Genomic DNA, 14,729 nt, shown 5'->3' with positions numbered 1-14,729 from the left:
TCAATAGGGCATACGACAACCATCTAAAACACAAATAATGATTAACAATATTGCTAAAACAACTGACCAATCAACATGTTGCATGTTGGCTAGCACATACAAATAAGAATTTCACTGTGCTCTTTACACATGAAAATTAGGACGCTACAAAATTGATCGAAAAAAGCATATGGAGTGTGAATGGTGGCCCTGTCCTTTTTGAATGTTCTCCCTGTGGTTGTGTGGCATATTGTTCCGGTACCCAGTTTTTTCCTCCCACATTCCATAGCCATGCATATTAGCCTAAGCTGGCTCAGTATGGGTGTGCCCTTCAATGAAGTGGGTGGGCCCCTGCCTTGTGCCCGATGATACCAGGGTCCAGGAAAGAATGTACTGTACATGTGCATATACTATGTATGGATAATAATATGTCCACCCATTACCCACATATACATTTACATATATATTGTCAAACACCAGCTCCTAGGAGATATTGTTGGAGCTCTGAAAAGGTAAAGCAATACCACCCTGATTCGAGCGGGAGCGCTGTTGGTAACACCTCTTTCCTTTTCACTTGCAGTTCAGAGGGCACTCATCCAGCAAGGCACTATCCTTACTGATAGGCAAATATAAAGTTCCAGAGGCCACCAGAAGAGGGAGTTCATAATCAAACCTGCATCTCAAGAGTGCAGACCTCTGAGAAGCACTTTTCATTTTTATTAACTAAGTGGCTATATATATATATATATATATATATATATATATATATATATATATATATATATGTGTGTAGTTTCAGTCATATCACAATTATTAATTCATCAGGTTGGTTTTAAGTTGTAAAATGAAATTATCTTTGCAGGCTGCGATTTGGGTATAGTTTTGTTGCTTCAAGTATAAGTCAGAAGTGTTTCTGGAACATTAGAACCATGCAGGACTCCAGTCTATGAGTATGTCATTTAACTAGGCAGTGCTCTAACTTTAAAAAAAATCGAAACAAAGATTGTTTTATATATAGGAGCAATATCCTACCAGCACTAGGCCCAAGTCAGGAAACAGTCCTAGACAGGGAACCAGTCCACTGCTGGAAACATTCACTCACACACTCACACTTGGGATGATTTGGAATTGCCAGATAAATTAACTTGCCTGGTGTTGTGGAAAAAATACCAGAAGGTAATTAAAAAAAAACAAAAAAAAAACAACAAAGACAAAGTCTACACTGATAACAGCCAGAAATGGTCTGAATCCAGGATGCTGGATCCATGACACAGCCATACTTACCACTGTATTACCTTGAAGCCCAATTGAAGTCATAGTTACCTACTGGCTTTAAATCCTTTATCTATTCTGTACATTGTCAAGGTCAACTATTACTGTTACAAATCTATGGTTGTTTAAGTCAGATTCACACTGATATGGGCACACTTAAGTACAGGACATGACAGTACTAATGTGATGATACATAAGCCCAGAGGGTGCCAAGAGACTGAATCACATCTTACCCAGGAATATGTCTTGCCTTGCACACTATATTGTCCACCATGACCCATGATGGGATAATCAGGACTGGAATATTGATAGGCTGAATTATTTTGTAATTTTGCATTTGGAAATTTAAAGATGCTATATAAAATAGAGTTTGTGTGTTTTCTAATCCATTCATAAGATGTTATAGTACCTATAAAAAGTACTCCCTTCTTGGAAGTTTGACATTTTGTTAGAAAACATTCAATCACAATTAATTTAATTTGGCATTTTTGACATAAATAAGCAGAAACATCTCTGCAAGGTGGTCTAAATTAATTACAAATGCAAACACAAAATAATTGATCCCATAAATAATTCCATACAATGTGACACTCCTAAATCGTCACTGGTGCAGCCAATTGGTTTTCAAAATGTTTACCATTAGTGCAATGGAGATCACCTGACTGGGGTTTCTATTGATTATAGTCTCAATGTTTCTGGCTGTTTCTGGAAGGTCCCGCTTGTGGTTTGTTAGTATAGTGACCTAACCAACACAGTGAAAGCCATGAACACTCCAGGTAACTCCATGATAGGGTGATTGGAGACTGGAGACAACAACGTGTCAAAGTTTTAGAATATCCCATAATTCTAGTTAAATCAGTCATTATGAAATGGAAAGAGTATGGCACAGCTGTAAATCTTTTAGAAGAGGTTGTTGCAAAAAGAAGATGAGTGAGGGAGGCCAACAAAATACCTGTGAGAACTCTGAAGGAGTTACAAGCTTCAGTATTTCAAATTGGAAAGACTGTGCAGACCTCAACTGTTGCCTTGGTGCTTTACCAGTCACAGCTTCATGGATGAAAGGCAAACAGAAAAGCCACTGTTAAAAAAAATGCACATGAAGTCTTGGCTAGAGCTTGCCAGATGGCACATAGGAGACTCTAATGTAATCTGGAAGAAGGTTCTATGATCTGATGAGAACAAAATTGATCTCTTTGGCCATCACACTAAATGTCATGTTTAAACACTACATATTATCAAAAACACACTATCCCCAACATGAAGCATGGTGGTGTCAGCATCAGGCTGTAGTAATTCTTCCCTGCAGCAGACCCTGGAAGGCTTGTGACGGTAAAATTAACATACAAAAAATTACGGGGAACTCCTGCTTGAAAATCTCATGTATTCTGCATTAAAGCTGTGCCTTGGGAGAACATTTGTTTTCCAGCACAACAGCAACTTCAAGCATAAAATCAAAGCTACACAGAAATGGCTTCAAAGCAAGGTTTATGTCCTGGAGTTGCTAAGTCTGGGTCCAGATCTCAATCAAACTAAGAATCTGTAGCTGGAATTGAAGAAAGCTGTTCACTCACGATCCCCCTGCACTCTGTCAGAGCCTGAGCAGGTTTCATAAAAAAGGGAAAAGAGCAAAGTCAAGATGTGCAAAGCTGAGAGAGAGAGAGAGAGAGAGACCTGTGCGTGCAGACCTAAGGCTTGGCATGGGTGAGCTGGGTACATCTACTTAATACTGACTTGAAGGGACTGAATACTTATGTGATTAAGTATTTTGTTTTTAGAATTTGTCATTTATTTATACCACCTTGCAGAGATCTGTTTTTACTTTGACATTAAAAAAAATATTTTTCTGTTGATAGGTGTCAAAAATTAAATCCACTCCGATTCAGTGTTTTAGAATAATAAAATGTGAATACATGGAAGAGCATAAATACTTTTTATAGGCAATGTAACTAATTAGGGTGGAGTGGTGGCTCTGAGGCTAAGGATCTGCGCTGATATCCCGAAGGTTGCCAGTTCAAATCCCTGTCACTGCCAAAAGAGATCCTACTCTGCTGGGCCCTTCAGCAAGGCCCTTAACCTTCAATTGCTCCAGGGGCGCTGTACAATGGCTGACCCCAAGGGGTATACGAAAACTAACAAATTCCTAATATGAGAAATTGTATAAGGTGAAATAAAGAACAAAAAAAAACCCAGTCTCTGAATGAACTTCACCACTCCTCCTGCCCTGGGTTTTTATGGACAGAAAATTTCCTCTATAATTAAAGCTGCAGCAATTGGAAATGATCAATTAAGATAAATAAACTTTATTTATTCCCTTATTGCACTCCACATCAGATCTAATGTTTAATACCTGATCAGGCACTAGGTGCCCTGAGAGGTCAACATGCCGAACAATAAAGCAGGAGGTTGTCAGTTCAGTCCCCACTGCTAATTCCCTGTATGGCAGTGAGTTGGTCTCTTAGCCTGCTGACACTCTAACTGAAGAAATAATTGCATTATGCCTGTGGGATCTGTAAGACACATAAAAGTGCAAATTAAATAAAATTTTACATTCCTATTTATTAATTTAGCAAACACTTTTATCCCAGTTGTCTTACAAATCACAAAGTGCACAGAAAGAAACACAAGGGTAATAATGCAAGCAGTAATGAAAGGTGCTACACAGATTATTCATAACTGGAGGTTAAAAAGGTAGGCCACATGAGATTACCATACTAAATCTTACTTCTTTAAATGTTATTTATCAGATTGATTAAATACATGTTGATAAGTAAGGTACAGACAATTACATGATAGAAGGTAAATGTCAAAGAAGACTACAGAACTGCATTTCACCTTTCTACATGAAAGACACACAAAGCGGCCTTCCGGTTTCTTATGCAGATTTTGTAATTTATTGTCACCAGAGAGGCCGCAATGCAAGCTCCCCTCTGGACAGACTGCTTGCCTAACAGATGTACATGCAGGCACACCAAGGTAATTTAGTCTGTCAGTGGGGGTTTGTACTGTGGGAGGCCCCCTCAAGAGCCCCCAAGAGAAAAGCCATGTGTACTCTGATGGGGAAACTGTAGACAGGATACAAAAGCACACATCTGCACGACAAGAACTAGCATAACAAATGCCTCTCTGTGACGCAAGCACATCGGTCAAGCAAACATATCCTTGGAAACCCCTGGCCAGCGTTATTCATATTTGGTGCCTTTTATTATTACTAATTATAGTTTGATTCAATATATTTTTATGGATTCTGCCCTTGTATTGAATGCTCATGCATACTGGTTATTTGGTGGTGTTCGGTTTTCTTTATGGGTAACATGAGCTGTGGCCACCATTAACCCTAAAACCTGGCCCCTGCTCCTGTGACCTTAGCGGAGCACAATGGCCACAATCAAGTAGGAAGCACTGAGCAGCTCCCGGATGCCTGAAGGGTGAAATCTGTGACAGAGAAGGGAAAAAAAGTATTTGCTTTTATTTTTCTTCTGCCGGGTATTTTCTGGTCATTTTAGCAAGTGGAGCACAAATCAGAGGTTAGGCTTATTTTGTTAAAATTCTTCCTGTACTCATCCACCTCCTTTCTCTGTGTGTAATGACTGAAATATATTACTTTTATGTGATGTCATTCTTCTAAGGGTTTGCTCCGGCCTTGTATTCAGCATTGCTGGGGTAGGCTGCTGCCCCACCACAACCTAGTATTGGACTACAGTATGTGGGGTTAAGAACATTATGTTCTGTGTTGTCTATTGTTTTGCCACACATGCTGTATACTATCTCTTGAAAGCAGATCTTTTTAGGCATACCCATGCTATTTATGAAGCTCATTTTGTTCACATCCAGACTTTTCTTTATTGTAGTCTATAGACACATTTCGATGTTGCCCCATCTACTGGTCTTCACGTGACTTTACTTGCTTTCTGTTGCTTACTCTAATTGCAATATAATGTAAATTTATTTACAAATGATGAAAGGTGCTATATAGATATAATGTGAATAGCCCAGTGTGCATTTTAACAAGTTAACCTTGCAATTAAAGACTCTTTAAAGATTCTTTCTGGGGAGAATGCCTATGCCAGCAATACTGAATACAAGGCAGGAGACGTATCTGGAGGGCTGCCAGTCCATGATGGGGACACATTCACTTACAACACCCACTTTCACCTGCCAGTCTTTGGGATGTGGGAGGAAAAACGAAATAGACAAAGGGAGATGTGCCCATGAGTGACCTCCAGTTTGAACTCAAAACCAAAAGGTGTTGATATTGTAGTGCTTACCACTGCCTACAAAACTGTGTCAAAACAGAAAACTCAGTGAAACGGCAAATGTTTAATGGCAGGCTTTACTGCAAACAGGCACTTCATTGGGACACCACTCTCTAATAAAAGGTCCAGGTAGCCACGGTATACCCTCATAACAACACCAGTTCCATCCTGGTTTATTTTTCAAAATTCTACTTGCATGCACACACTTGCACACAAGAAAAGATAAAGGAAAATTAAAGAAAGCAAATGACATAAAAAATAGACAGCTTCAGTTTCTCCTTAAGACCCTTAAGGAGATGGCTGGCCATATTAAAGCACAACTAAAAACACTGTCTTATCAGATGCCATGTCATCATACATTTTGTATCACTGAATGGACCTCATCTTCCATATACAATATATATATGCTAGTTACTGTATGTTACGTGTCAAAGACAGGTAATGGAATAAGTTTAAAATTTTTTCACATATCTTACCTTACGTGTATAATTCATTGTGAGCTTTTCTTTTTTATCCTTGTGTGTCTAATTCTGTCTTTCCCAGCGCTTCCTCTCTCAAGTGTGCTCCCATAAAGCCAACTTCTCAGACTGTCACTTCGAGGTGCCTCCTGTTTGCATTTTGACTACCACCAATGGTAGATGAGCCCCCATTACCTGCTATGAAAAATATCATTTGAATTCTTGTGAATACTTCCCGTGTTTGTAAGTGACTCTAAGTGTTCTTTCTTTGCCTCTCCTTAGCATATTAGTGTGTGTCCACATCTCTTGCCTGGTGCTTCCAATCTCAATGCATTTGACGGAGTAATAAAAGCAATTTGATGAATCAGACCAAGGCCTAATTGACCAATCAGATTACTTGGAGGGACCAGACACACAAACAGACACATCAGCATGTTGCTAATGGTCATTACTGCTTTAAATGATGTTATTTTTAATGTATTATTCACATATAACTGCAAAGCCCCATTTCAGTGCCCTAATGATAAACAACCTTGGGTTATTCTTTCTTATTAATTTTAAATGCCAATTAGTTATTGAAGAAACCATTTGCACTGCCGAAACTTGTTATTCTGTTCACTTGGGTTTGAAGGTACTGGCATTCCTAAAGTTAAGTTCCAGGTTCAAAAATGCCCAAAATGAAGAAAATGTCAGTCAGTCAGTGGATTTATTTTTTTTGACAGAATGACGGTTATTCCATGTGACAGACTGCCAAGAAACTGAAGATTTTATACAAAGATGTTCATTACTGCTTTAAGAGTGGAGGGTACACCAGATCTAGTAATTTTCAAACCTGAAAATTTCTAGGTAAGTCCAGACTTTTGGCTGGTAGTATAGATAGGACTTGGTGACAACCAACCATGAACACTTTTACCAGGCCATGTTGGAGTCGCCAACTGACACGCACATCTTTCAGACATTCTGGCATGTCCACATCTCTCTCTCACTGTCTCAGTCTTTACTGTATTTTTAATACAATCATACATAAAAACAGGGTGTTCTACAGCAGCGCCTGGCTCTGACCAGAGTGTCGCTCTCTGAACATTTCACCATGAACACAGACATGTTTTATATATCCATCATTCCATGCACAATCAATTACCTCTGCATTTAATTTAAATCAATTCAGATTTTTATCTTCCCAAGAGGGAAATTTGGTTTGTTAGCAGAGTTATTACAGATAGACCGGGACACTGCATAAATTACAAGAGACGAGATTCAACAATCAAACTTAATCTTGCATAAATAAATAACACATTGCATCAAACATGAATGCCTGATAAAGTATCAAACTTTACCAAAGAAATTTAGGATGAATTCATTATAGAGATTCAACTAGTCATTATGAAGAATGATAACTATAAGGAACATCACAAGTTCTGTCTACAACTGATTATTAAAATAAATCTTATTGAAAAGTTTAACTGTAGTTGGAATGAAGGCATTTTTAAACTCGTCATGTTTTATCCTTAGCTACTTGGACCTCTGATCTGGTGACGATGATTAAGAGCTTCTATCTGTGCTTTAAAATGGATGTGTACTTTAAATTTAGATATGCTTCTCTAGACATCCTCTTGCCTCAGCTGCTACTTTGTTAGCACCCTACACAGCTGTCTAAATCACTTGTGTCATCCATAGGCCTCTTACATTTTAGAAATGAGCCCTGGGCATCCACCTAGATGACCAATGCCATAGTTTGGCCCTGTACGTGTAATGGCAATTTATGTATATACGTTATGTTGTTTTTTTTCCCCCCATCGGACTGCTTCAGAAAAAATGCAGTTGCAGGTCAGTACACAAACATAATGGTGCTCCATTCCATAGACAAACATACTTGTGCACATCAGAGTATTTATTCTTTCACCTCTTCTCTACTCAGACTTCCTGCCCAGCCCCACTAACTGAATCTTTGGCATCTCTCTAACGCAAAGGGGCTTTTGTTTCTATAGACTGAATGTCACATTTCCCATAAGCTGTGGGTGTGACTATCTTATGCTGGACCTCTATTGCCAGTACAAAACACTGGAACAAAAACAGCATCAATAAAATATACATTTTAGGTAGATGAAAAACTATCCCTTTGCATACTATATGTGTATTAAATGCAGGTATAACATATTCTATTGACCATTCCATTGAATTATTTATTCATTTCCTGATAATGCACAATTTACACTAGCAGTATAAAAAGTAAACAAGACAAATTTAATCTGTGTCATTAATAAACATCTTCAGAAGAAAATATGGGAATGGCTTAAGAGGACAGCATTAAGTCAAACTGTTAGCTGCAGCACTAGAGAGACAGTTATGCATTTGCCACTGACTCCAAAAAAGAGGAGGATGAGGATGATATCATCTTGAAATGAATTTTCTGCACCATTAAGAGCATCAGGCAAGAGGTTCCTTTGAACGTTAAACACAAGATTGATAAACACTGCTCAGTGTGCCGCAGCGCTCAGCCTTTGTGATGGATCACCACATTTGTTAGGGAGGCAAATCGAGTTTCAGTCTTGTAATTCTTCCGAGGTCTGAATCAGTGCCTAAAAGTCAAGATCTGTTAAAATATTCAGTCGGCAAGATGCTGTTGCAAGCAAAACATGGACCCTTGTGAAATACAAGTTGTTGGATAAACAACCAGCTTGGCATCCCAGATAGGTCAGACCAATGTTGAATTGATGAAATATTTGTAAGGCTTCTTTTGACAGAGTAAGCTGGGCAGCTAATGCTTTCAACTGGTGGACTTAAACTTGCCTGCTATGTCTCTGCCATTGATTACATTATAAAAATAGCTTCACTATTATCATTACTATTATGATTTGTATTAAAGTATCACCTAAATAAATAAATAAAGTATCAGTTTAAATACAGGTACAAATAGTAGACTTCAGGAAGAATATTAAAACATTCACTGTATTGGAAAAAAAGCTTTTAACAAATTAAAATCTGATGACTGGTAATATACTATATAGCGGATAAAGTGTATATTATTGGATTCAGGGGCAGCAAGTAGTGCAGCAGTTAGTGGTTGTGCCTCACAGATCCAGCATTAACCCCATACCTTTCAATAACAGTGTGTACTTGGCATGTTCTGTCTGGGCCTGGATGGATTTGTATCCAGGTAAACTGATTGTCCTGCCACATCCTAAAGATGTGTATCTTAGGTCAACTGGTGATTCTAAATTGATCTGGTGTTGGCGTGTGTGTGCCATTTGAAGGAATGAGCTTACTCCGGCCTGGTGCCTAATGATGCTTTATTCCGAATGGATGTATGTGTTACTATATATACATACACATATATATATATATATATATATATATATATATATATATATATATATATATATATACATATATATACATATATATACATATACATATACATATACATATATATACATATATATACACACATATATATATATATATATATATATATACATATATATACATATACATATATATACATATATATATATATATATATATATATACATATATATACATATATATATACATATACATATATATATACATATATACACATATACATATATACATATATATACACATATATATATATATATATATATATATATATATATATATATATATATATATATATACATATATACATATACATATATATATATATATATATACATATATATACATATATATATATATATATACATATATATATACATATATATACATATATATACACATATATACATATATATACATATATATATATATATATATATATATATATAAACACACAAATACATATGTATACATATATACGGTATGTATTGTAGCAGGGCAAGGGATGCCACAAAAATAAAGTAACTCTTTTCACAAAAATAAGCAATCGCTGGCACTGCAAAGGTCAGCAAGTCGCCGTTGTTTATAAATGCATGAAGCATATACATGACTTTCCTTGTGTCTAGTCAGGTTCAATTTGAGACTATATGTACTGGGAACATCTCTCCTTTATACCAGACTCAAGGGGTGGTTTCTTGAGGCTGTGAGGGAAAAGGGAGACAAGACTGATATAAGGTTATATACACAGAGAGAGGGAGAGAGAGAGAGAGATAGTTGACCAGTCCTTTTAAAACATCCCAAGGAAGCATCATTTCTGCCATATCTTAACCAGTGGCTTCTCCTTTCCCACTGCCATTTTTACTTACATTGGAGGTAGGGATGTGTGTAGTTGCCCACACATTTTTTCTTAACTCTGAACTGACCCTTCACTTTATGTAAAACCCATGAAGCATTTCCTCTACCACTTGTACTTCTGCTTACACATAAGATGACCATGGTCACACAACAAGAAGCATTACCCCAGCATTTCTGTCCATTCCTGAGCTAACTGAACAGCTGGTATCATGCCTATTAAGTGCATCCTGGGTTTTTTTTTCCTTCATATCTTACCTGACCAGTTAATTTATAGATAACATTTCTCTACAACTTCAAATTCTGTGTGAGCTGACCAATCATTCTAAGGCATTGCATTTCACAACCACTTTCACTTATACTTGAGCTGACTGATCACTCAAATGGCATGCCGTGTAAGCATTTCCAAAGTTGTCTTCTCATATAACATATCACAACTAACCAGTCAGTATTCCTCAGACACTTCCTTTACCACGTCCACTTACATTGGAGTGACCACATTTCCTTTACCACTTTAATTTGCGCACATACACAGCATATGGGTTGACCAGATATTCAGATTAAATTCGATTAGATTAGATTAGGTATACTTCATTAATCCCAAAGGGGAATTCAAATGCATATCTCAGCAAAAACACAAAATGCAAGGATACCAATCCATCCATCCATCCATTTTCTAACCCGCTGAATCCGAATACAGGGTCACGGGGGTCTGCCGGAGCCAATCCCAGCCAACACAGGGCACAAGGCAGGAACCAATCCTGGGCAGGGTGCCAACCCACCGCAGAGGATACCAATTCAAATTACAATATAAAACAATAGAATAAAAGCATATGATACAATAAATATTGCACTAAAATAACTATTAGATTGTGTCTGTACGATCTTTCTATAGCTTCTGGTTTGAGTGATGGACAGGATATTGGAATAAAGCACTGAACTGCCTAATGGCAGCAGGCAGAAGAGATCCCGCAAGGGGTTTCTATTTGTACCATTGGGGGAATGAACCTGTGGCTAAAGTTACTTCAAGAAAACACACTTTGAAGGGGGTGGGCAGAATTGTACATGATGGTATCTAATTTTGCCACCATTCTCTTTTCCAGCGCAGCCTCCAGGGTGTCCAGGGATTAATTCTGTGATGGAGCTCGCTTTTCTGGTAAGCTTGTTCAGGTGTTGTGTGTCCCCTGAACTCAGATTGCTTCCCCAAGAAACCACAGCTTAAACCAACACACTGGCTACAACAGACTGGTAAGATATTTCCGGTAGCTTGCTACACACATCAAAACACCAGAGTCACTTTAGAAAATACAGTCTGCTCTGGCCCTTCTTATATAGTGCCACTGTGTTGTCAGACCAGTCCATTTAGGTACTTATAGATCTGCACCACCTCCACTTCCTCCTCCTGGATGATGACTGGTCTCAGGGTTTCCTTGATATGCCAGAGGTTCGCCACCAATTTTTTGTCTTGTTGATGTTGAGCTACAGGTGGTCCTCCCTGCACCAAAAGACAAAGTTCTCCACCAGCCTCTTGTACTCTGACTGGACACCATTACCGATCAATCAGTAATGAAGGAGTCAACTGAGAACTTCTGTAGATGGTAATAGCTGGCATTATACTGGAAGTCCTTTGTGTAGAGGTTAAAGAAGAAGGAAGACAGGACGGTTCTCTGATGTGCACCCCTGTTACACACCACCATCTCAGCACTTCAGCCTAACCTTTATGTCCAAGTTGACCAGCCACTCTATTGCATAACTGTGAAGCATTTACTCAGTTTAAAGTCCACTTCTGCTCCCATGTAACCTGAACAGTCACTCTATCACATAGCAGAGATCCAATTCCTCAATCATTTCTGCTGAGAGGACCAATCTTTTGAATACCATTCTCACCTATACTTGAAATGTCCAGTCACTCTGTTGCATAAACTCTTAAAACTGACCAGTCATTAAACCATAACTGGGAAGCATGACTTCTTTAATTCTTTCCTACATCCGAACAATTGGGAATGATCTTCCCAGATTTCTCAGTACAGTCACCGTGCAGCATAACCAAAAGACATGTCCTCTACAGTTTCTACCCATACTGCTGTGGTGCCATATCATTTCTCCCCTCTTAACTTCATGCAATTTTCAGTTGTGTACCTTTAAATGGTAGCAGTGGTGACACAATGCAGAAGGTTCAAACATTCTCAAAATAACAAACACCACATTCAAACGAAGGCTGAAGGGCTCATTCTATATGATTCTGAGATTTTGTCAATCTATCACTGGATGAGCGGCAAGTTCTATCAGTGCTCCTTTCACATGTGCTGGATGCCACACAGCTTGGTAAAGCTCCTTGTTGATTCAGGATTCAGCTCTGATCTATTTTTTTTTTTTCCTCACTTTTCCCTTCTCCTCGCCCAGGATTTCAAGGTAAATCGTTACTTCACGGATTGTGAACTGTCTCTGCAGCAAAAGCTTTCCCCTGACAACCTGACAGCCAATTGGAGGCCTTCAACACAGACAGCGGGATAGGAATCTGCAAGAGTAAGCGTGTGTGTGCTTGTTTATAAGTGTGTGTGTGTGTGTGTGTGTGCGCCTGCATGCCTGTGTGTGTGTGTGTGTGTGTTATTCATTCTGGGATCCTCAAAGATCTCCTATTTAAAAGGCGGGAATAAGTAACACCTACAGGGGAGCAGGAGAGCATCTACAGAGCCATGTTGCTTTTTTCAAAAGACTACAAGGACACAATGGAAAATTCTAATTAGTTGGTGTAGGCATGCAAAGTGGCAGATCATAGTACATGCAAACCTGAAGTCAAAGGGTGATTTGGTGATTTGAGCATATTGTAGTGGATGAAAATGCTGTAGTATTACACATTGTCTTAATGATTTGGACTGAAATAAGTATCTAACCAAAATGTTTACCACTTCTGCTGAACACGGCACACACCATTGCAGCAACAGGCACCTACTGGATTGTGCTACTTCAGAAGGGCCCTACATAAGTCGGTGTAAAAGGACTAATATAGACACTCAAGGGTAACTTGGTGTTACAGCTGGTTTAGCGCAGTTGCCTCGTGGACTTAAAACACTGGGTTCAAATTCTAAGCTTGGTAATTATCTGTGGGAGTTTGCAATTTCTTATTGTATCTGACTGGCATTTTACTTCCATATCACTAAGACATTTGTGTCAGACCAGATGGTGAATCTGGTTACTTTATCCTGCAACCCTAAATTGATTATGTGGATTTGAGAATGGGTGTATGCACATGTGTATGTATAAGGACACTATTGTTACTATCAAAAAAGCCACTAAAACTAGTGCACATAATTGACCAGCAGATCTATAAAAACAGTTTATATTAAAATGTTATGAAAAAAACAGGTCTTGGAAAAGGTAAATGAAGGGGGTAAATTAAGAGTATTGAATATCCACTGATGCAGTTTACTTTTGTTCCTTTAGAATGGAAGAGAAGGATCCAGAAGACATCAGTTTCCAAGCCACAAGCTCCTTCTACCTTGCCAACTAAACAGTCAGCTGCCATCCCAGAAGTTGGCGTTCCACCATGAGGAAATATTTAAAAACAGATGCTCTTTGGAACAGGGACAACTGGTGCACTGGTGAAAGGATCATGAGTGCCCAAGGTTCATTGATTCATGTGGGGAGTGAAGGATAGCCTGTCTGGTCTGATCCCACAGAAGAGCTACTATAGCACAGACTGCAGAAAAACTTAATGATGGCTGTGACATAAAGGTGTCAGAACACACAGTGTATTACAACTAGCTGCGTATGGGGTTGCACTGCCACAGACTGGTCAGTGAGCTCATGCTGACCCCTGTCAACCACCGAAAGTGTCTACAATGAGTATCAGAACTGGACCAAGGAGCAATGGAATAAGGTTGACTGGTCTGATGAATCATGTTTTCTTTAAGATCATGTGGATGACCAGGTGTGTGTGTGTCGTTTACCTGAGGAAGAGACACATTACGGAAAGAAGGCAATGCAGCAGATGCAGTGTGATGCTCTTGCAAAAGTTCTGCTGGGAAACATGGGTCCTGGCATTCATGTCAGTCTTACTCTGACATGTACCACTTACCTAAAGACTGTTGCAGAGCATGTAAACTCCTTCATGGCAATGGTACTACCTGAAGACAGTGGGCTATTTCAGCAAGGTAATGTGCCCTGACACACTGTGAAAACTGTTTAGGAATGGTTTAAAGAATATGACACTAAGTTTAAGGTGATGACTTGGCCTCCAAATTCTGTAGAACTTAATCTGATCGAACATCTGTGAACGTTCTGGGAAATCAAGTCCGATCAATGGAGACCTTTCCTTTCAACTTACAAGACTTAAAGGATCTACTGCTAACGTTTAGTGCCAGATACCACAGGACATCCTCAGAGGTCTTGTGGAGTCAGAACTGTCTTGGTGGCATGAGGGGGACCTACACAATATTAGGTAGGGGGGTTTTAATGTTGTGAGGGATCAGTATATTTCTTCATGTAAATGTGCTGTATTTAATAAAATAGTATGGTAGCACAGTAGTAGCGCTGATGCATCACAACACGA

At 38.7% G+C, this 14,729-nt stretch overlaps 1 protein-coding gene and 1 long non-coding RNA gene across 7 annotated transcripts in view; one reads left to right on the top strand and one right to left on the bottom strand.

Moving 5' to 3' along the window:
- ahdc1 (AT hook, DNA binding motif, containing 1) overlaps positions 1-14,729 on the bottom strand; it is a 321,455-nt gene that overhangs the window by 236,517 nt on the left and 70,209 nt on the right. The window lies entirely within an intron of this gene.
- On the top strand, positions 11,281-14,619 carry LOC120517843. The gene is made up of 3 exons (XR_005631121.1): positions 11,281-11,333; positions 12,581-12,703; positions 13,622-14,619. It is a non-coding gene; the product is annotated as an uncharacterized LOC120517843 (long non-coding RNA).

The sequence above is a fragment of the Polypterus senegalus genome, chromosome 17, assembly GCF_016835505.1.
Source record: "Polypterus senegalus isolate Bchr_013 chromosome 17, ASM1683550v1, whole genome shotgun sequence".
Lineage (NCBI taxonomy): Eukaryota > Metazoa > Chordata > Cladistia > Polypteriformes > Polypteridae > Polypterus > Polypterus senegalus.
The sequence above is the reverse complement of the archived record's forward strand: the minus strand, read 5'-3'. Positions and strand labels throughout refer to the sequence as shown.